At 47.1% G+C, this 23,731-nt stretch overlaps 1 long non-coding RNA gene across 4 annotated transcripts; it reads right to left on the reverse strand.

The window, feature by feature from the left end:
- Positions 1-287: 287 nt before the first annotated feature.
- LOC121135134 lies at positions 288-23,361 on the reverse strand. 4 transcript variants are annotated; one of them, XR_005872323.1, is made up of 4 exons: positions 17,431-18,007; positions 17,005-17,121; positions 4,848-13,850; positions 288-1,586 (listed from the first exon to the last, which is right to left on the reverse strand). It is a non-coding gene; the product is annotated as an uncharacterized LOC121135134 (long non-coding RNA). The 4 variants fall into 4 exon arrangements; XR_005872322.1 differs by lacking the exon at positions 288-1,586 and adding an exon at positions 18,697-23,361 and having other exon boundaries at positions 5,351-13,850; positions 17,431-17,718; XR_005872321.1 differs by lacking the exon at positions 288-1,586 and having other exon boundaries at positions 5,351-12,519; positions 13,655-13,850.
- Positions 23,362-23,731: the final 370 nt, after the last annotated feature.

The following is a 23,731-nucleotide window of genomic DNA, read 5'->3' on the forward strand; positions in this document are numbered from 1 at the left end:
TGCACAGCCTGGTACCCAGAATCTGCGGAGGGTGTCGGGATTGATGACACAGAGACCAGTCAGTGGTAAAAGAAGGCTTCACTTTATTCTTACCCCGGCCGGTTATATACCCTGACACCAGAGGCGGGGGTGGGGTGTCAGGAAGAGGCGGTTAGTCATCGGAAAGGTCAGGGTCAGGGTGTTCCCGTGGGCGAGCCCTTCCGAAAACATCAGGAACTTATTGCTCCGGTAAACATGTTTTTCTTTACGGACACCGGATTGTTTTTAGTAAACATGTTTTGGTGGCAGACACCAGTTACAGCTGCCTGCTCCCAGGCTGATGGGGAAGTGGGCTTCTGGCTAAGGTCTCTTGTTCCCACAGAACCCAAGACCACCAGCCCAGGGATGGCACCACCCACCATGGTCTGGACCTATGAAAGTGTCCTTCAGGCTTGCCTACAGTCTGATCTTATAGAAGCATTTTCTTAATTGAGGTTCCATTCTCTCGGATGACTTTAACTTGTGTTAAAGCTGCTTAACAGCTGCTAAGTTAATACACCCTTGTGACAGACCCAGAAGGTGGGTTTTATGTGGTTATTAAAAGGAGTCAAGACAGTCCAGGATACTTTTGGCTTTCAATCTGCAACCTTCTAGGGATCCACAGCCAGGAAGTTCTAACTGGTCGACCAATGTGCACAGTGTGAGACACAGGTGTGTCTGTTCCCAGAAGCTTTGGTTTAGGGAATAGTAAGGATGAGAGCAGAAGACGGAAAGTGTACAGGCAAGCTTCCAGCAAGGATCCTAAAAGCCTAGGTCCCAGCAATGTCCTGATTGGAGGGCAGGAATGCAGAGGACAGCTCTGGGCCCTAATTCCTTCTTATCTCTTTTCCTAAATCAGAACCCCTGCCTGGCAAGCTCCAGACGAAGGTGTGACTGATTCCAGTCTAGACACTAATCCACTGGGGTGAACAGTTTTGGAACTAGATCTCTGGCTTCTCGTGGCAGAAATGAATTACATGAAGTTCCCAATTTCAGCCATCTCCTAAGTAGTTTTAGGGTCCCTGGTCTGGAGAGGAGAATGTTTCAGGAGCTTTAGAGACCACTGAGGATGGACCTCGCCATAATGGGGTACTTCTGGGTGGTGACATGATGCTGATATCCTCAAAAGATTGGCCAAGAGACATCCATTCAGGAAGGCTGATTGTCCTAAAACCTTGCTGCAGACATGGTGTGACAAGGACTGTAAGTTGACTACTGATTCTGTTTTGGTACCTCAAAAGTGGGGAGGGTCTTTAAGAAAAAAATCAGTTCTGGGAAGGAAAACAACCCAAGGATATAGGCTCTCTGCAAAAGTCAGCTTGACCTCACTATTTTTGATAATCCTATATTTTGGCTTTTGTAACTAAATGCTTAGTTTGCAGCCGCAGGAAGGAAACCTCGGGGATTTTCCAGCCATAATGTTATTTTCTTGCTTAAATATGGATTCTGAGAAAGTCTCAGGACTGTACTTGGGTTTTGAATACCCAGGTGTAGTCGCCAGAGGGCCGTAAGGAAGACTTTCTGTTGGCGCATAGACTTTGTCTGAATGATCTTCTTTGGTGGGATCCCTGCAAGAGTGGGAGGAACAATTACTCCTTTAGTGAGACAATGCACTTTTCCTTTTCTAAAAGCTCCTTCGTGTGGTTGCCTGTGGGGCAGCAGTCATACAGCTCACCTAAGTCTGCCCACTTTTCTGAGTCCTAACTCAGAAAAAACACAAATTTTCCCCTTCCTTCCTTCCTTCCTTCCTTCCTTCCTTCCTTCCTTCTTTCCTTCCTTTCTCCCTCCTTCCCTCCCATTCTCCCTCCCTCCTTCCCTCCCCCTTCCTCCCTTCTTTCTGATTCTGGATGCAGTCTAAGCATGTTTTCTCTAAAGTTACCCCCACTTTCATCACATAGCTGCCCAATTCCATGTGACTGCTTGCTGAACCTCCGTTGCCGAGGACACCATCCTGACTCACTCAGAAGGCAAGGCTTCATCCTGACTCAGAAGGCAAGGCTTCACCCTGACTCAGAAGGCAAGGCTTCTTACCTCTCTTTATCCCTCTTCCCTGTTGTAGCCAAAGATTTCGGGTTTGCCTGCCCCCACTGTTTTCTCTTAAGTCCCATAAATCTGTCCTCCAGTTTCTTTTGGGGTCTACTTGAAAAATTCTTTTACTAATGAGAATAAGACCTCAGGACAGGGACCCACTATGCGGCACCTAACATAGCGCTGCCTAGAGTTTCCAGTAACAATACATCTTGGTGAAGTCCTGGGGCTGGCTTTGGGAGCTCCCTTCAAGGGTAGCACTTGAGCTATTAATAGCATGATGGTTATATGCTCCTGTGACCCCTTATGACATATGTGAGGACAACAAGTTCTTGGTGGCACTCAGGTGACCCTGACATTTTGCTTTTGCCTCCATAACCCCTTGTTCAGTCCCTGACGTTTCTTAATATTCATTTAGCTAGTGTTTCAGCCCGAGGGACCTAACTGTCCCGATGGTGTGCTCAAATGTCTCAACAGGGACTTGACTGCTGCCTTATCTAGCTTATCAAGGCTTCAAATAAATATCAGTCACCAATAATGGCTGATAATAAATGGCAACAGCTAACAATGCATCCGGTACACCTCCAGCAGACTGTGGTGCTTCAGGGTTCCGGCTGCTGGCTCAAACTCTGCTCTGTCTCCTGCTAGTGATTCCATTTGTGGCATCTAGGCAATTTAATTAACCTCTCGAAGCCTTGGCTTTCTTATCTTTCAGAGAGGGACACTCACACTGCTTAATGGATTGAGTAGCGACACCAAAAGCCCTGCTAAGACAGTTGAATACATGAAAGTGTCTGAAAAGAGTAGCTGGCTTCTGAGGTGATCATGCAAATTCGGCAGAGTTCCCATCAGACTCTTCTCCCTCTGCAACGGTGTGCACAGGGGCCTGCAGAACTCTTAAGGTGTATCTTTTTGTACAAGGCCTAAGAACCACGAGTAGGGTTTGCATTTTTGTAAAGCAAAAGATCAAGCCTTGGACAGAGGAGAGACAAACGTCTCTGCATAGGTTCAGGTTGTCTAGCTTTCTAGAGTAGAGCCAAGTCTGACTCCGACCCCCCCCCGCCACCACACAGCTTTTGTTTTTGTTTTTGTTTTTTTGAGACAGGGTTTCTCTGTATTGTTTTGGAGGTTGTCCTGGAACTCACTCTGTAGACCAGGCTGGCCTCGAACTCACAGAGATCCGCCTGCCTCTGCCTCCCGAGTGCTGGGATTAAAGGTGTGTGCCACCAACGCCCGGCTTCACCCAATATTTTTAAAACAGCAAGCCATAGGCACGTGAATATCTAATGTATAATATTTCAGAAAGTACAACTAAATGGAGTGAAAAAGTTCATGTCACTTCAGCTATAATCATACAAACTTCCCTCAGTATTTTGAAGCAAACTTTGGACATTGTATGATTTCTTTTGTAGGTATTTCAATATACACATCTGAGCTCTTAGGTTTTTAGGTCCCTTTAAGAACATGACCTCAAAGCCATTGCCAAAATCAAAATAGAAAATAATTTTTCCATGAGTAAATATCCAGTTAGGGTTCAAGTTTTTGACCCACCCCTCTGCCCCCGGTAAAATTTGTCTGAGTCATGATTCCCACATGCTCCATGTGTGCACAGACATGTCTAGTCCTTAGGTATAGCGTTTTCAACGAGAATGACCCCCATCAGTTCAAATATTGAATACTTGGTCCCTTGGCAGAACTATTTGGGAAGGTCTGAGAGGTATTGCCTTATTGGGGAGGAGGTGTCACTGGGGGTGGGCTTTAAGATTTCAAAAGCCCAGAGGCAAGCGGATCTCTGTGAATTCGAGGCCAGCGAGTTCCAGGACAGCCTCCAAAACAATACAGAGAAACCCTGTCCCAAAAAACAAACAAACAAACAAAAAGATTTCAAGAGCCCATGCCATTCCCAGAAAATCAAATTAAATATTTTCTTTTTATAAGTAACCTTGGTCATGCCATTTTTATCATGATGCTAGAAAAGTAACTAAAACTGGAGATGTTTACTCTTTTGTCCCTTGTATGTTTTTTTTTTTTTTAAGAAACTGTGTTGTGTGTCCTGAAGAAATGTGTTCACAGACTCAGATGGAGCCACCCTCCCTGTTTCGGTGATCCTCTGGCTTGCAGACAGTCTGTCACAAGACCCCCATGAGATCCCACCTGACAAAACTGTCTTCCCTCACAGGTCTCTCTGCAGAGGCTTCACACAGGTCACAGGTTCTCATCATCCCAGTTCTCTCCAGATACAGAGGTAAGAAGTCCATGCCCATGGAAACGGAATGTCAGGTCTGAACTCGGAAGAATTGCTGGTTTTGAACCAAACTCAGGACAATGTGTTCTTAGCCATCTCACTGAGCCTGCAACTGTGTCTTCACTCTTCCACGCTAAAAACTCCAGGCCTGAACCACACGAGTGTGGATGTGACTTATCACGTGATATTAACTCATCAGACCCACAATGCAACATCGAAATCTCTGGAAAAGCTTTAGCCACTAATCAATACCATGCTTGCACACATCCATTTCCCATATATGTAGGACAGAAGCCTCCACGTGACATCCCTCAGTCAATGTTAAACACATAGGTTATTCCAGCGTTTCTAAGTTCCTTGTGCTTGGGAGAAGGGTTATGGTGGAGGATACTGGTGGATGGATATGGCAGTGTCAGGTTAGGCTTAAGCTGAGTAAGTACCACAATTGAAGATGGAAGGAAAATGTTCATAGCAGCTAAGCCTGTCAGTCCTCAAAGTATCTCTTGCCAAGACCACAGCGGTGCACAGGAAGGATAAGGTGCAAACAGTGACTTACAGGAAAGGACATCTCACTGTTTTGCCATGCATCTGGGTTCATGTTTCATCCCAGTGCTGTTTGAGGTCTGTGGGTATATCTGGAGAGACAGGGAGAGGGAGAGAGGGGGGAGGGAGGGAAAGAAGGAAAAAGAGAGAGGGAGGGAGAGAAAGGGAGGAAGTGAAGAAGGGAGGGAGGGAGAGAGAGAGGGGATTTATTATAATGGCTTATAGCCTAATAAATCAATTACAGACTAGTCCATCAATGGCTGTCTACCAATGGAAGTTCCAAGAATACAGTAGTTGTTTAGTCCGACAGGCTGGATGTCTCAGCCGGTCTTGAGTACATGCTGGACTCTCCGAAGAAGCAGACTCTAATGCCAGCTAAGGGATGGATTTGCCAGAGAGAGCAAGAGAAAGAGCAAACAGACCAAAGCCAAAAGCTCCCTTCTTTCATGTCCTTTATATAGGTGTGTCCCCTCAAAAGACCTGGGTTAAAGGCACGCATTCCCACCTCAAAAGATCTGAATTAAAAGTGGGTCATCCCACTTCAAATGATTTAATTAAGAAAAGCAAAATAAAATGAAACTCTCATAGGTGTGCCCAGACAGTGGGGTTTTAGTCAATTTCAGATATAGTCAGTTGACAAGCAAGTCCATTCTGTGTCAGCTTGACACTCAGTCATGTCTCCTTAAGCCACACTTAATTTCCGAATGAAAACAATACCCAGGTCATAATTACATAATGTAGCTATCCCTCATACAAACACATCATAAATTTTAGAATAGGTGACAATGTCCCTTGAGGAACATTCTTTAGTATCTCAAAATTTATATATGACACCTACTGATATTTTCTTAACTGATGCTAACATTACATGATACACCAAGGAAAGAAAACACAAGAATCTACATAAACACGCATTCTTAATAAAATATGATAGAAACACTCGTTCCAGTTATAATTCTAGTTTCTGCACCTGGCCAAGTGGCAGATGAGACAGTGAGGGGGTGCTCTGGGCAGCTCATTGGTAGAAACCATATAAACCGATGACATGAACGCTCCACGGTAAGGGAAGATTCTATTGGGAATGCGTGGGAACAGTCAGAGGCTCTTGGAAGAGTTCAGAGCAGAGGAAGTTGACTAAATAGGTCCATCAGGTTATCTGTGCGAGAGGGGAGAACAGCAGGAGACAGAGGACAGAGAGACAGTACATAGTGAGACTAGCGAGGGCTATGAGGAGGGCGAGCCACTTGTGGGAGGGAAGGGAGCGAGGAGGGTTAAGATTCCAGAGTGGACTTGGTTTTGCCGATAGGTGCCATGGGTATATGTTAACTGGAGAGCCCTGTGTCCTTTTTGCTAGAGGTGAGGGAAATGAATCCTTTTGTTAGATGGGAACCAGCTTCACAAGTTTCCTGAGGAATGCTGGCTTTTGTTTAACCACTGGAAGTCCTCCTGTAGTCCAGTTTGAGGTCATCTTTTAACACCTGGACTGCCTTTTGGATCTGGGGGAACTGGAGAATTTCCTTTGGATGTGACATGCCAGCCTTTTGTTGGTGGTAAGGGGCAATGATAATTTCTGATTTCTTCAATGCTGAGGATGGTTGTCTTGGATTTGTTATAACAGTGGATCTGACCATCTTGTCTACCTCCTGCTGTGGGATGGTCCAGCATCGATGACTTGCACGTGTTTTGTCTCTCCCTTCCAGAACCCCAAGCTGAATCCATCTCTATTCATTATAAATTAGCCCCAGGTATTCAGAAATTGGCCCAGACAATTCCCCTGTCTTACCCTTCCTCATAACTTATGGAAAGAACAGAAGACAGCCTCATCTTTACCTCTGTCTTTAACCATTTTTCCGGATACTCTGATTCTACAGTAACGAACATGTTTCAGTAGTGACTATAATTATTATGTCTATGTGCATTCAACTTTTCCAAACACGGCCATATCCACTATTCCCCTTATGACTACTATGGCTATTGTGTTTTGCAAAAGAACATGAATGTTTGGCCCAGACCAAGGTACTTATCCAGGGTCATCTGTCTGGGAAGTGGTTTGACCTGTGTAGAATTTAGGATTTCTGACTCCTGGTGCATGCTCTCAGCACTTGTAAATAGTCACACAGTCCATAGTCAGGATGATGCAGCTGAGAGAGCGTCTTAGGAGTCATTTAGTTTGGAAAGACAACACTCTCCTTTTGGGGCAGTGATGCAAGCAGGATTTCTGTGAAGGATGACTTTAAATGGACCTACACAAGCCCAGTCAGGTGCTACATGCCTCACACATTCCACAGAGTCCGATTACACAATGTGCTTTGACTTTCTCCTGTGAGCAATCGCTGCCATTTGGGCTCACATGTCCTGCTGTGGGGTGATGTGGGAACCTGGATGTTTAGTTTCATGACAGACTGGGATTCCTTCCTGTGTGGAAACAGGCCGGCAAGCCAGGCTAACCCCATACAAGGCCTTGGGCTGCTGGCATTTCTTTTGTGTTGATACTCTATTTACAGGGAGCCTGGGCCTTACATAATATGGGTTTGCCAATGGTGGTGGCTTTCCTTATGTAGCTCAAGGCCCAGCCCGGTCGTGAGCAATGCCCTCATCTGGAAATCGCCAGTATCCTTCCTGATGCAATCCCATAGACTTTGTTTTGGTCCTACCTGATGCAATCCCATAGACTTTGTTTTGGTCCTACCTGATGCAATCCCATCTGGTATCTGACCTGGGAAACAAAATAGTCAGGACTCTGACTTTTCTCCGCTTGCCCCGGCACAACCAAATAAGGGTCACCATCCGGTCCACAGTCCTTGGAGAGAAGTCTCTCTTCTTCCCATCCCCCATACTCGTAACCAACAGCAAAGATCGAGACACACACACATCTGCAATTTGGCAAACACAAAACCTCATGGAGACTACAGTCTTATGGGCTTCCTTTTGTCTACATTATCTTTTAATTCCAAATTTAAAAAAAAGCAAAAGTTATCTTAAAGAAAGTAAGAGCTGGGCATTGGTGATGCATGCCTTTAATCCCAGAATTCGGGAGGCAGAAGCAGGGGGATATCTGTGAGTTCAAGGCCAGCCTGGTCTACAGAGCGAGTACCAGGACAAGGCTCCAAAGCTACAAAGAGAAACCCTGTCTGGAAAAACAGAAAGAAACTAAGTAGTTTATGAAGGTTGATGAAATATTTATACAAAATAGGGGTCTTATCTTTTGTAGCATTCTTGGTAACTGTCAAAGAGTCTACACAGGAACAAAGAGAACTGGGTGTTTTTGCTGGATTGAACCATCTTATCTTAACATTCATTCACATTTGAAATGGTGTAAATTGTAAACTCAGCATTTTTTTTTGTTTTGTTTTGTTTTTGTTTTTTCGAGACAGGGGTTTCTCTGTATTGTTTTGGAAGCTGTTGGTCCAGCCCGGCCTCGAACTCACAAAGATCCGCCTGCCTCTGCCTCCCGTGTGCTGGGATTAAAGGCGTGCGCCATGAAATCAGCATTTTTTAACACTGATTAAAAAAAGTATTTGTATTTTTGTAATTTTTCATGTAAAATATATGCTCACAATTAGAAGTGGGGGCTGGAGGCTTCTGAGTCTATGTTACAATTGTCTCTCTTGTTTGATCGTTTGGGTATATGCAGTGCATACTTTTTTTTTCAAGATAGAGTTTCCCTGTGTAGCTCTGGAGGTTGTTCTGGAACTTGCGCATTAGACCAGGCTGGCCTTGAACTCTTGAACTCACAGAGATCTGCCTGTCTCTGCCTCCCGAGTGCTGGAACTAAAGGCGTGCACTGCCACCACCCAGAAAGGGCACACACGTCTAAGTGCATCTTCCCTGCAGAATCCATGTGTCCTTTGTAGGAAGTGCCTGGAGCAGTTCCCTTTGCAAACCAAGCTCTGTGCTTCTTGCCTCCTTGAAGCAATCAGGTTGAAGATGACTCCTAGGGGCAATGTAACTGGAATGTTGTAAAAATGTTTTTCCATGTCATAGGAAACGTCTCTTAAAAATATACTTTAGTGGACTCAACATGATAAGAATGGGCCCACGGAAAGCCAGGAGGCCTCTGAGAAGCCAGGAGGAGAAGAGGCCTCTAAGAAGCCATCCCCACAGTGGTTCTGACACGGATCCTTCTTTTAGTCCTACCTGAGTCTGTGATTCTTTTCAGCAGAATTCCACTTGTGTCTCTAGTGTGATACATGGACGCATTCCCATTTGGGGTGTTTCCAGAATCTTCCTGACCACACTGGTTCACCTCTCAGGCTTTGTGCCTTCTGCTCCCTTAAGAATGCTGCCCAGTGTGCTTGGTAGACGCCGATGAGTTCATGCCCTTGTGAACTATTAAGGTTGGAATTTTACTTGAAAAATAATGCCTGGATTAACTAAAGGAGCTTGCAAGAAACCATTTAGTTCCCTCAAACCAACCATTCAGATTTGCATGTTGTATTTCAGAGTTCCCTGCTAATGAGCGCTTAGCAGTATTGATTCGTGAAACTCCCAATCTTACCTTGACTAAACCCCAGAGGTTCCATAGACAGGAACATTGGGCAAAACTCTGGCAACTGCTTAGACAGCTGTGGGAAAGGAGTCTGGAGACTAAAGCAGAACCCTTGGTTAATGACACAGAAAAACTGTCCACTGGGCTTCGAGCTTTGAGATCCGAACCCTGAAGAAAGACATGGTCTGTTTTTACAGGGCTGTAAGCATTACCTGGCATTCGTGAGGCTCTGCTGTAGCTGGATCCTGGCCTGCTCATGGAATGTTAAACTTGGGAAGATCTGCATTGGTGGGTGATGAGAAGAGCCGTGGACTCAAAGGCTAGTGGGCCAGTGATGAGCGATGAGGGTGGCGTGTGAAACGGTTTATATTTCTTAAAAATATTCTATGACTTCAACATTTTTCATACAGTACATGTTTTAGATGGGGCGAATCACTAGGTCACCTGTTAAAACTACAAGTTCATTGGGTGTGGTGGCTGATACCTATAACCTCAGCACCCCGGTAGTTACAACACTAAGGTTATGCAGGTGGTTGCTGCACAGAGATTGCCTTGAGTTTGAGTATAGCCTGGGCTACAGGATGAGACCTTGTCTCAGTAAAACTCTCTCTCCCTCCCCCCCTCTCGTGTGTGTGTGTGTGTGTGTGTGTGTGTGTGTGTGTGTGTGTATACACGAGGGGGCGTGATGAAACCAAACACCTTAACACAAAGACCACTTTTCACACCTTTCCTAACCAAATTCACCCAAGAGATTCCATTGTGGAGACAGAGGTGAGAGCCTAAGGGTGGTCCATCCTGTGGTGTCCGCACACCCTGGGTTTTGGGGGTTCTGTTTCCCTCTCCTCCTGCCCCCTTCATTCCAGACTCTGCTATGACTTCCCTCTGTAGCTTCAGTGTTTTCTCGCTGGTCCTGAAGATCCCCACAGCAGCCTGGAGTCACACACGAGGAGCAGATTCTTTGTCACACCCGTGGGCACTGAGTCCTGATGACTCTGGCTCTCCCTAAACACTGCACGTTCCCAGGCCTCTCTCCTACAACTCCCTTTCTGTCAGGTGTTGTCTCATGACCTTAGACATCTCCCAGAGATTAGGCAATGGCTTATTAGACCAACTGTCAGGACAATTAGGTGGTGCTTGCCTGTTTTGTGGCATGACTCCCAAACAGTGTAAGCAAACGTCTACTCTCCCCCGATATGGAACCAATGACAGACCAAAGTAAGGTTACCACAAAACTTCAATTGGTGAACTAACGAGTTGCGATGACTTACAGGGGTATGGATGAGGGGTTATTCCTGGGCCAGAAATGACAGCTATGTCACCAAATAGCTCCAGCATGGGCGACAGCTCACAAAGCTGGGAACCTGGAACATACTGCCCATCTCAACAGATTTCAGATATCTCTTCCAGTCAGCTGGGCTCTCCTTCCTAGGCAGCTTAGCTTATCTGAGGATGTCTCCCTTTGCTGTATAAGCTGGGAGAGGGAGGAGCCTAGTGAACAGGGTCAGTTCTAGGGACTTGTGAAGCGACTAAGCTGTCCACCTTCTAAACTTAATCCTTGCAGGATGGAATGTTTTACCCCCTTAGAACTTCCTGGTCTTAAAGAACCCTCCCTCCAAGATGGAAGGGTTTATCTGGGAGGGAATGTTACATAACAATGCCAAATGGCAGCCACTGGGGATAGAAGAGCAGGTCATGAGTCTTTGAGCTTTAGACTTTTTTTGTTTTTGTTTTTCGAGACAAGGTTTCTCTATAGCTTTGGAGGCTGTCCTGGAACTCGCTCTGTAGGCCAGGCTGGCCTCGAATGCACAGAGATCCGACTGCCTCTGCTTCCCGAGTGCTGGAATTAAAGGCGTGCGCCACCAACGCCCGGCTGAGAGGAACGTTTCTACAAAGCTTCAACACTTTTGCTCCCAAAGCCCTGTGGTTTCCCGTTCTTCAGTAACTTTCCGCATGCCCTCAGATGTGGGATGGGCTGCAGGTGCCTGTGTGGGACAGGCTGCCTTAGACAGGGGCATATGCTTCTGAAACCGCCAAGGCCACCAGAGTCACACCCGGCAGCGGCCAGTGTTTCCTTGTGCCCACAGCACTTTCCAGCCCGTGCCTGCTCCAGTCCTCTGGTGTCTGGCCCACTTTCTGCCATCGGTTAATTTGCATTTTCTAGCCTTGTCTGTGGCGGCTCGTTCTTCGGGTTCCTTCCCACCGTATGCTGACTTTGAGAGCCACCGTGAGGCTGTTTGCCGTCAGACTTCTCCCATCACCGCTGAGTCGTGCTCCATCACAGAGCTCTCCGACCGTTCGTCCTGCTGCCTCTTGATGGACTTGGGATCCTTCCAGTCTGAGGCTACCACAAACAAGGCCGCTTACATGTTCATATACAAACATCTGCTTTCAATTCTGCTGGTTAAAAATGTTGGAGAAAACTGATGATGCGTGTTTACATTCTCCAAAGACTACAGAATGTTTCCTAAAGGGGCCGGGGGATGATACTGTAGGAAAGTACCGAGTATGCCGTCATGAGGACCTCAGCTTGTGTCCAAGTGCATGGGGCTGTAGAGGAGGCTCAGCAGATCAGAGAGTGCATTGCTATCGCAGAGGACCCAGCACCAAAGGGCACTGATTCACAGTTGCCTGCAGCTCCAGATCCAAAGGTTGTGACACTCTCTTCTAGCCTTCACAGGCACCTATATTCATGTGCGCAAGCCGGCAGAGAGACATAGAATTTAAAATAAAATACATTAAAAGCATACCATCAATTGTATGTACTGTGCCTGTAATCCCAGCTCTGTGTGTGTGTGTGTGTGTGTGCGCGTGCGCGTGCACATGGCATGTCTGTGTGTGTCTATGTGTCTTGATTAAGTCAAGAAAGGAAACCCAGACCTTGACCCTTCAACAGAGTAGAATTGTTTTCCTGTATTGAAGTTGCACTCATATTTCTACCCCCATCACAGCTGGATAATCCAGCTCTCCCCACCCCCAACACACAGAAAATAAAGGACGAGGCTATCGTCTAAAAGGTTAAGTACAACAGTAGAGGAACATTTTGAGGACATAAGGAGCAGAACCTCATATGCTGTGGAAGCAGGTGGCAGGCACTGGAAAAATTCCTAGAGAGAGCTGTCAAAGCCAGAAGTCAAAGACGAGTGACAGGAGCACTAGAGACTGTAGAAGACCTAATCCTACTCCCTAGAGGTTGACTCTGCAACAGGAACACACAGAGAGTTTATTAGTTTATTATGTAAAAAAAAAAAAACAGAGCAGAGATGATTCCAAGTAAGTAAGCAGCATCCCATGTAGACTGAAATCATCCCATGTGGACTGACATCATCCCATGTAGAACTGACATCACACATGTGGACTGACATCATCACATGTGGACTGACATCATCACATGTGGACTGACATCATCACATGTGGACTGACATCATCACATGTGGACTGACATCATCACATGTGGACTGACATCATCACACATAGACTCACATCATCACATGTGGACTGACATCACACATGGACTGGCATCATCACATGTGGACTGACATCATCACATGTGGACTGACATCACACATGGACTGGCATCATCACATGTGGACTGACATCATCACATGTGGACTCACATCATCACATGTGGACTCACATCATCACTTGTGGACTGACATCATCACATGTGGACTGACATCATCACATGTGGACTCACATCATCACATGTGGACTGACATCACACATGGACTGGCATCATCACACATGGACTGACATCATCACATGTGGACTCACATCATCACATGTGGACTCACGTCATCACATGTGAACTACATCATCACACGAGGACTGGCATCACTGTCAGGTGGAAAAGGAGAATGACTGTTGACTCTGACTCAAGGTGACATGTCCTGTGCTTAGGACTGTGAAGAACAGATGTCTGACTGTGTGTAGCAGGTGAGACACCTCATGTTTGCAGTTAGAAGAGAAAACGGGGCAGGGATGGAAGGAGGACAAAGTGGACAGGGATGGAGAAGATGAGGAGAGGGACAGGTGGCCACCGAGGGTAAATTTAGACCCGACAGAGAGAGCATTTCTTGAGTAGGGGAATTTTTTCTAGAACTACTGTCTTGATGGACTCGTCACCAAGCTGGGAAAGGATGGGTGGCTTGCTCCCTCATCCCATCAGCCGGCATAACCACTCGTCACTTGCATACTGCTGGGTGTTGGTTAGGAGGCCTGTTCTTCCAGAAACCTTCAGCCTCTCAAAGATGTGGCAAGTCCCCCTCCCAGTCCAATCTTGGACTCTACTCCCATCCCTGATGATACCCTTTCTCATCACGCGGTGTAGCCACCTGTCAGGACAGTGGGTCTCTTCACAGCCGCATCCCTGTGCCTTCTGATGTTAGGTCATCTGCTGGAAGCTGCGTGTCTTCTCCTTTCTTGTAAGCAGGAGCAGAGGGGAGCAGGGGAGCAGGGGAACAGGGCAGGAAAGAGGCCCCTGGAGTGCCAGCCAAACTTTCTTTTTGGGTGCTCCTGGTGGCCTGGCATCTAAAGTCCAAACAAAAGGCAAAGGCATTACACACGGCCTTCTTAGAAATACTAATAATGTCAGGCATTCACGTTGCAAGACTGGGTGGATCTTATTCCTCAGCACTTAAAGACTGCAGTGCGGGATGCTGGAAAAGATGGCCGGTGTGCTATAGAAGACATACAAGAGAACCCTTAAACACAGACAAAGCATTCCAGGGAACGGGAAGGAAGGGCGCAGAGACAGACTGTGTACTCCTTGGAGCTTTGTGTGCTTCAATTCCAAGGGCCCTAGGACACTGGGGGAGGAATACATTTTTATTTTCATTTTCCTCCTCCCCTCCCTCCATCCCTCCATCCCTCCCTCCTCCCTCCTTCCATCTCTCCCTCTCTCCCTCCCTCCATTTCTTTCTCTCTTCATTACTTCCTTCCTTATTTCCCATTCTTTTTTCCTCCCCCCTTTCCTCTTTTTCTCTTCTTTGTCCCTCTCTCCCTCCTACCTTGTCCCCTCTCTTTCACCTTCCTCCATACCATCCTCTTTCATCCTCCCTCTTCTCCTTCCCACCCTCCCTCCCTCCCTCTCTCCCTCCATTCCTCCCCCCACACCCCTTTCTCTTGCTTTTGCCTGTTTAGATTAACAAATGTTTGCTGTCGATGGTGAAGCTAACCTCTTAACCATGACAGCTGCTGAGAAATTTAAACACAAGTTCCCACTAGGCATCACAGCTATACATGAAGGAAAGTTTCCCCAGCTATCCCATCGCACATTTCCCCACTGGTTTTCTACACTAGGCTTGAAAACCAATCGAGTATTTGGGAACCTAGAGTTCTCTGGTTTCTACGTTTCCCAGGAAGCACTGGTCCTGCGCTCATCTCTGACAGTGTGAATCAGAGTGTCCACTTGCCTGGAGAATCAGAGCCTCCACAAGCGGCAGGAGACATAGAGGCACCGTCTCAGCGCTGATGTAGTTACTAGAGATGGAATACTTCCCAGTCCCTGTGTGGTTCTGGAAGCCATCCAAGTTATTAATAGCCATGGTGACAGGACTGTACATTATATTGTTTCTTCGTCGATGGAACGGAATGTCAGGCTGCGGGGATTGTGACATGGAAAGTATGTGAGCTGGCCTTGTCTCTTTCTCCTTTTGAGGCCTTTCTTTCCTGTGTGTATTTAAATGACTGCTGTGGGCAAGCTTCTTAGGGAATAAGAAGTAACAAAGTGTCCTCCCAGAAACACACTGGTGGTGACCCACAGCTGACTGGAATAAGGTGGACACATTTTGTCACTCTCCCAGGGAGTGCCCAGCTTGGCTCCCCTAGTGCTGGCCTTATCTGTCTAAAAAAACAAACCTGAACCCTCTGCCCTGCAAACATTGGGTTTGTGTTTTCCTAGGCTAGTCTCAGATTCTCCATCTGATCCAAGAGAACATTGCTCCTCACACACTGTCTCCCACAAGCAGCAGCTTCATGCACAGGCACATGTGCGCGCACGCGCGTGCGCGCGCGCACACACACACACACACACACACACTATAAAAGAAATTTAAATCAACAAATCCCAACCTGAACAGTTATCTGTCTGTATCTCTGAGGGTTTTAGTGGTAAGCTCTGCGTTTAAAGCACGCAGTAGGGCATCTGCTCAGGGCCTTGACTCACCCGCTTACCGAACCCCTTAAATATTCACTTTATAGTTTTTGAAAGTTTCAGTTTTCACAGTGGCCTTTGGGCCTTCCGCAGGTGAGGCTGGCTGTGGGAGAAAGTCTGAGAGGAGCAATGCTTTCTGCTGCGTGTCCCCTCCTACAACCTTCATCTTTAGGAAGAGCTATTCTCACGTCCACACAGCTCCTGCTGTTCTTCCAGGCAGGGCTGACCCCATCAGAACTGGCAGAGCCGGGAGGGAGGGTCTTCCAAACTCAAGTCAATTTTTAGTCTCTATCCAGTAAGCAGTTCTCCTGGGATGGTAGCAGGGCCATGGGCCGATGCTTGTATTTCTTTGTTTTAGAAGTGCCTGAATATATGCATTTTAAAATTAATTTTTTCATTTATTTTACATACCAACCACGGTTTCCCCTCCCTCCTCTCTTTGTAGAACTTGCAGTTTTTCTTTGAATGGGTTTCCTTCTTTCTCTGGCCAGATCCAGTCTCGCAGCTGAGAACACTGCCCTTTTTAGACTCTCTGGTTGGGACCACAGCCTTCTGGTTGTTCTGTCTTACTTTAATTATCCAGTCGTGATACGGATAATGAGAGCTGAGGTTTGTGCTGCAGAGATTTACATACGTGACGACTCGCCCCCAACTCCCGACCCCTCTCTGGGTCTCTCTAGCCCAGTGTCTACTATGAATGGCTGCCCGTGGGCTCCTGCACTTTGCTTGTCACTGTGAATATTCTGTGACTCTCATCTTTCCCCAGGTGACATCACTCAGGGATGGGCGCATGTTTCTAGTCCTTTACCCGAGGATTGTCTGAAATCACTTGAAAGAGCAAAAGCCATCGATCCCTTGGCTATTTAGAGATCCCCAGGTAGTTAGGTAACAAGGTTGTAATGAGGTAAAAACGGGTAAGTGCCGTATGTGCAGTTCACAAACCACTGCCACCAGTCTTTGTCCCATCAGTGGGGACCTTTACTCTGTGTGAGTGACATGGCTGCAGCCACCCCTTTATTGCTGAGCCTGCTGAGGTTCTGATCAAGGAACGGATTCCACAAGCTCCTACGCTCAGCATAACCTATGGCAAGCTGAGCAGCGGCTCACGAGGCTGATGTTCGTCCTTCCCTTTCTTCTTTTCAGAAATCCAACTTGAGTCTCACCCTTCCATACATGAGGATCCGCCCCCCAGAAGCAGCCTGGCATTCTGGATTCATGCTTTGATTTTACCACGCTCCTCTGCCTATCCCTCTTGTGTCTCCTGCCTGCGTTACTTGGTGGGATTGGATTTGCGGTCGCTAACATCTCCCTCTCTCTTTTCTGAGCATAAGCTGTATGCTGATCCATGTAGGCCTGCTCTTTAAATGCTTGCAGGACCAGTCCCCATGGGCTGTGGGAGTCTCGCCAGGCAGCACAGTCTACTGTTGGCATTCAGTGAGGGCCTCCAGCTCAACTCATGTTCTCTCTGATCAACAGGTAGGTGGAAGCTGCCCGCAGAGACCATGTCCAAGGGCCGGGTGCGCTCCTCACCTGCAAACCCTTGCATTCTTGTTGACCATCTCCATCTTGTGTCTGTAGCTCCTGGCTTCTCTGGTGAGGGTCTAGCCCTCGGCCACAGCAGCAGGGGGTCTAATGCTCTCCTTGGACCTACAACAGCCAGAAACAGAATTATCTTGACAACAGCCATTGACAGTCACTGAGCTGCAAGGTTTGGGAACTATAACTCTCAAAGATGCGCAATCAGAAGAGTTCCAAAAGCTGCATGGGTTCATTTCTTTATCACGGGTGATCTGATCAGCAATCTGACGGGACCTGGATTCAACTGAATCTGCTTCTAAGGTGGGGGTGACTCTTTATAGTAACACAAGCAAGATATTACGGATGGCAAATTCAGTCCTCGTTCTGAACTCACGTGGTATTTGCGAACGGGTATTTATAACTCGCTTTTTCCATTACCTCCTCGGCTCTCCTTTGTCCTCAGCCAAGAGGATTCTTATCTAGCGGCGAGTTCTCAGTCTCAGCGTTCAAGGTCTGACTCCTGCCGAGCTGTTTCCTTGCACCAACAGGAAGGCGTACAGCAGGTTTTGACTACAGCATCCTCCTTGAGCCTCAAACTCCATACTCCTTGTCTTCTTCCTTAGCGACATGGTGGATCCTCTGCTGGCCTCGTGGACTCAGAGGTCACTGAACTGTGGGGTCAGCAGGACCACTCTTTCCTTGGATTTTCATAGGAACAGGTACCATCTAAGAACGCAACATGAGTGTACAGCGAGGTGGGGGAGTGGGGGGTTCCTTTCCCCTCTTCTTCATAGGCTCGCATGGCTGTGCTCTGATCTCTGTTACAGCGACACACTGCATTTCGTCCAGCAGTGCCCTTCTTTCCACACAGCAATCCCACTGGGTTAGTGTCAGGTCTTCATAGGAACATCTTAGTACCCTCCAAGACCCAGACGTGTCACAGGGAACAAGTCCCATGAGCCTTCACCCATCACTTTGCTACTAGAAGGACTGAAGTTTTCAGAATTTTCTGGGACATTGCAAGTTCAAAGTCCTCCTTCCCTCCCTTCCTCCCTCCCTCCCTCCCCCTCTCTCCCTCCTTCCTTCCCTCCTTTTTTCCTCCCCCTCTCTCCCTCCCTTCCTTCCTCCCTCCTTCCCTCCCTTCCTCTTTTTTTGAGACAGAGTTTCTCTGTGTAACAGCCCTGGCTATCCTGGAACTTGTTCTGCAGACCAGGCCTCAAATTAACACATGCCTCTGACTCCCCAGTTCTGGGATAAAAGGTGAGCAGCAGGCAGCACTCTGTGGATTTTTAACAGACAGCATTATGGAGAGAAGCTTGACAGGTAGGGTAAGAAATCCATCCCCAGGGCCCAGGAAGAGAAAGCCCCTCTGTGGTAGCTGAGGGCCTTTGCAATTGGTTTGCTGTGGGCACTGACTGGTACAAAGTGTGGCTGAGTCCCTCAGTAAGGTCTCCTTTGGTAGACAGGACATTTAGAAGATGTAGTAGTGCTCATATGTATTTCAAACCTGTATTTTACGCCGGCTTGTGTTGGCATGACTACCTCCTTCAGGAGTCCTTTGAGATGTTGTAGGGGTAGCAGAGAAACCAGGTGGTCTGGCTCTCACAGCATAGGTCAGTTCGCTTGAACCCTCCAATGCTGGCTGGCTTTTTGAAACCCCATTCCCATGTGACTGGGGTCTGAAAGTCTTTTGTTCTTTCTTACCAACATCTTTCCTAGCATCTGTCTTCCAGGGATGTTTCTTCTGTTCCCAGGTCGTCCATCTGAGATGTTCTCTGTGCTCAGGGGACTCCTGCAGACGCCTATCTCTACCTTCCCTAGGGGAACATTCGAGACTTCTTTCTCCCTGACCAGGATTTCAGCAACTCCAATCTTTCTTAACTTCCGGTCAGTCTACCCTGGGGGCACAGAAGACACACTGAATAAATAATTGTGCAAGACAAGCATCTGTCAAGTAGTGATAAATACTACAGATTAAAAAACGATGTTACAAAGGCAGGGGTGCAGGGTCAGGGTTAGGGTTGATGAGAGTGGTCAGAGAATCACTGGATTATCTTGACAAGGTAACAGGAACTGGAAGTTAGCAGAGGAGAGTCTAAGATCACCTGCTGCTTCCAGGGAGCTGCCCACAGAACTGTGGGAGTTCTGGTGGGGGTTCCTGTGTTGGGGTACTCCGGTTGCCTGGTCTGAGGTATAGTGATGGGATTAGGGCTTTTGAGGGTTTCCAGTTTAAGAAGCTATTTCAGAGGCACATTCCCCAGATAGAACACATGCTCTGGGCCTCAGGTGAGGCAGAATGGCCCCATGAGAAAGGAAAGAACCATGGAAGCACCAGGGAGGGGGAATCAAAGGTTCTGGGGGCGTGCCTCTGAATTTTCAAGGTAACTCCGCCCATTTAGGCGTGGTCACAGGTGTGGATGTGATGGGGAGGGTCCTGGACCCCAGCTCGCTCTCTCTTGGTTCTGGTTGGGTCACAGAGAGCAGCCTGGGTGTGGATCCTCGGAGCAGGAACTTGCGGGTCATCGGTTTATCATGGAAGTGACTTCTCCCAGAATAAATTTAACCTACATTTAACCTAGTCCCGTGATTCTTAATCTGTGCATCTATAGCAACTAGCTTCTTCCTTCCAACTCATTTCAGTTTGGGCGTTTCTCATTTTCCTTACCACCAGTCTTATCTTAAGAGCCTGATTTTTGGGCCCAGGAGCCTTATAGCTATAAGAAACACGATGTCCCAGAGGTAGGTGTTCCCTGGCATCCCACGGATAGTGTAAACTGAGGATAAGAAGCTGAAGCTTGTCCCTCTGCCCTTATGATTTTCAAGAATGGAAGCAGCCAGACATTTCAGCAACCCCCTTTGTGCTTTTCTGTGGCAGCTGCCAAAGACCGCAGCCAGCCTTCCCCTCGGTGGCTACTCTATTTCGCAAAGCCAGAGACTAATTTAAGGTCCTTGTTCATCAGGGATCTCACGGACTCACCAGAGCCCTCTTCTTAATGAGACCAGAAGCTACATCGCACTCGCACCTAAGGAGGTCAGACGGTACTCAGGCGGTCCCCAGGCCTGAGAGTCTTGTGTCCAGGAGACCTCTGGTTCAGTATTGTCATGTTTAAGCAGGCCTGTGTGAAGAAACACCTTGGGCCAGTCTGTGTAGTTTCCATGGGATAGTAAATGGCGGGCTATGGAGGAGCTCCGTAGAGCTTGAAGGAAGGCTGCTGAACGAGACAGAGGTGGTCTGTGGTGGGGACGTGAAATTCCACCGGGAAGACCTCCACAGACGAGGTAGCCCATCTCTAGAGCAACCTCCCGTCAATCCGATTGCAGAGCTGTCACCCATATTACCTGCCAAGTCAACACGGACCGCTAAGCCTACCAGCCCTGACTGTCTCTTTCCCTGGTCATGGATTCTCCTCGTGTTGTCACTGGGTCTCTCCTCTCCAGCACTTGGTGACACTCGACTCTGCCTTTTCTCTTTATCCCAGGCAGCTGCATTCTCTGTGTTGCCATCTTATGGAATGGGGAGGGGGTGTGGCTGGGGTTCATTTTCATTGGAAGATGAAAGGGTTGAGAGGTCCTTGGTCCATCACAGTGAGCAGCATAGAGGGAACCCATACCTGGCGTCACACTCTGCTCTGGATGCTGTAACCGAACGCTGTAGTCTGGGTGATGTGTAGACATGAGAATTACTACTACTCACAGTTCTGGAGTTCGTGATGAAAGATGCGAGTAACTCTGCTGCCTTCTGAGGGTGTTGTGATAGATGGGCGGAGCCTTGTTGCTTGCATCGGTTCATGGTAGGAAAAACATGGGGCCCCCCACTTCATGACATCATTAACTCCATTCATGAGGATAGGACCTTTAGGAATTATTGGCCATCTCCCAAAGAGATTCCTCTAAATACAGTATAAAGTTTCAACTATTGAACTGGGGAGGGGACAGAGCACTGATAGTTAGACCATAGAACGGGGCGCCACCTTTTTGAGGGAAAGCTTACCTGCACTGTCTCTGTTGTAGAAAATGGGAGATGCCTGAGGGTGCATGCTCATCTCAGGTAAGCACCTTTAGGAGGTCCCAGAGTCCATGGGTGGCAGCTCTCCTTCATATATACAGGACATGCTTTGCAATCCCATTATATTGTCACCTCTGTTTAGGAAGGTTTTTCTTCCTACAGTTCCCTGTTCATCAAAAGTTCTATATAATGATTTAATCATTAAAACCCGGTGGGGTTTTAAGATAGGGCAGGCTTCTGTAAGTGCTAGAGTCTGTAATCTAGGACCCATCTCTCCCCTGCCCAATTATCTGTCAGTTTATTCAGCCATTAACGATGGACAGATAGCCCCTGTTTGACAAGGACCATCCTGGAGTCTTGGGAAGATGGGATTTCATAAGTCCTTTCAGTTTCCAGGGGGTGACAGAAATTACAGTGGGCAGGTACTGTAGGGAAGCCATGTGAGAATTTAGAATGCTCTCATTCTAGAAGTTACTGCATGATGAAAAACATTCAGACTTTGCCTGCCGTTAATAGTGACTCTTGGATGCTAGTAAAATGAGACCTTAGAAAACTCTCCATGACTCCTTTGAGAGAAAAAAAATCAGTATTTTCTTTTATAGTACCCGATATTTCGCCTTCATCAAGCTTGGCGGTGCGAATATAAGCATCATTGTGTGTGGAGTGACCTTTGTAGGGAGTGGACTTCACACCATGTCTCCTCCTCATTGCAACGTGGCCTTCTAGGAGCAGGAAATGCATCTACTGGACAAGGAGACCCAGCACCAATGCCACATGCGCAGAAGGGAGCTTCTGAAAGACGTGCGGATCTAAATCAACACACTTGTTTTACACGCCACAGAGAGAATTTCAGAAAACCAAGTGGAAAAGCAACCAGCATATTTGCCTTGCGACAGCTACTCAGCTCAAGGGAGTGGCAGCAGCTCCCCATCAGTAAAGGCAGAAGGAGCCCCGGCATTCTATCAGGACCGCTGAGGAGTTAGTGTGGTCATAGCAAGACGAACTTATTGAACGTGTTGATGGAAGCCCGACCATAGGGGTCCTGTGTCTGCTCCTCCAGGCACCGCACGAGCTCTTTGTCTCAATGAAGTAAAATGTGTCCCCCAAAATAGACTCTGTCTTCTCAGACAGGGAAGGACCCATGCTCAGCAGATAATGGCTGCACATCATGGACTCCCAGCTTCTTTGTTTGTTAAAATCTTAAAGATCAAAAATTCAAGTTGAACTTGGTGTTAGTCTTTTTTTTTTCTGTAGAGCTTTGTCCCTCCCTCCTTTAGAATATATCAATAATCTCATTCTCTTTCATTTCTTTAGACATTATGCACCAAATGGTGACATCAGGAGAATGTGAGCCTGCTGGCTGCCTTCTTTGAAGCAATCCATATTCCCTGGGGCTTTGGAGCAAGGCAAGGCAGCACGTATGCCTGGAGGTGGGGCTGGGGGACTGCAATGGCTAAACTCAAAGGCAGTGAGGACATGGGGGGCCTTAACAATGGGATGAATGCATTACTTATTCATCTGTCATTATTTTCCTGTAAGAAACTCCAACCATTGTGATGTCTTGGTTCACTGCATAAAACCCAGATGACAGTCCTCTGGTGTTGGAGCACACACAAGTGACATATAAGTATAAATACACTTCAAACACCCTGGAGAATGATCTGAGAAATTAAAACAGATGACAGATGTATGACAGGTTTCTAATAAAACTCACCCTTTGAAACTACCATCTTTAAGGTGTGCGATGCGGGCTGGATTTTAGAGACATTTGTGGAAGCCATCACAATGGAACCTCGCAGGGGTCTGAAGAACTTAGGCAAAGTGACAGAGTATAAAAGTGATTCTTTCCAGACTGAATCTTGGCTCCCACAGTGCTCTGCCATCTAAAGGGATCATTGTCACACACAGGGACACCTTGCAGAGCAAGCCATTGTTCATTAAGGAATTTATATGATAGTCACTTCTTATGAATAGTGAAAGAATGAGGGTGGACAGGCTGGGCTTAGGCTTTTGAAACGGTGAATTTCCCGTTCTGCACTATACAGCCCTGTGTGTGCCCCTAGGCACAATTTGAAAGATGAAATAAGTTTACACTAAAATTTTCCCAGAGCACAGTTTTAATTTTCCTCGCTGACCAATTTAAGAATGCTTTTTAATGAAAATTGGAGTTGAAATCAAATCCATTAACTTCCTGTCAAAAACTTACAGCTGAAAGTTGGTGGGATAGGATTATAGTTTAGCGTGTGGGCAGAGGATGAGCTGGGCCACTGTGGAGCATCATAATTAACAACCTCAGATGTGTATATGTGTGTACATACCTGTGTGTGTCTGAGTGTCTGTGTGCATATATGTGTGTGCATATCTGTGTGTATATGTGTATGTGTGTATGTGTATATGTATACATGTGCATGTGTGTGTATGTATGCCTGTGTGTATATGTGCGTGTGTGCGTGCGTGTGTGCATGTGTATGCCTATGTGTGTATGTGCATGTGTGTATGCATATATATGTGTGTGTATGTATATATGTGTGCGTGTGTGTATGTGTGTGTTCACATGTGGATGTGCATGTGGAGGACAGACATCAGCCTTTTGTGCTGTTCCTTTGTGAAGTCTACCATTTTCTCCTTCTTTTTATTCATGGTCTTTCACCTAGTAGGTTGGGTTATCTGACCAGTGAGAGCCAGGGGCCTCCAGCCTCTGCCTCCCCAGAACTTGGGTTATTAGCATACACC

The sequence above is a fragment of the Mesocricetus auratus genome, unplaced genomic scaffold (genome assembly GCF_017639785.1).
Source record: "Mesocricetus auratus isolate SY011 unplaced genomic scaffold, BCM_Maur_2.0 Super-Scaffold_100031, whole genome shotgun sequence".
Classification (NCBI taxonomy): domain Eukaryota; kingdom Metazoa; phylum Chordata; class Mammalia; order Rodentia; family Cricetidae; genus Mesocricetus; species Mesocricetus auratus.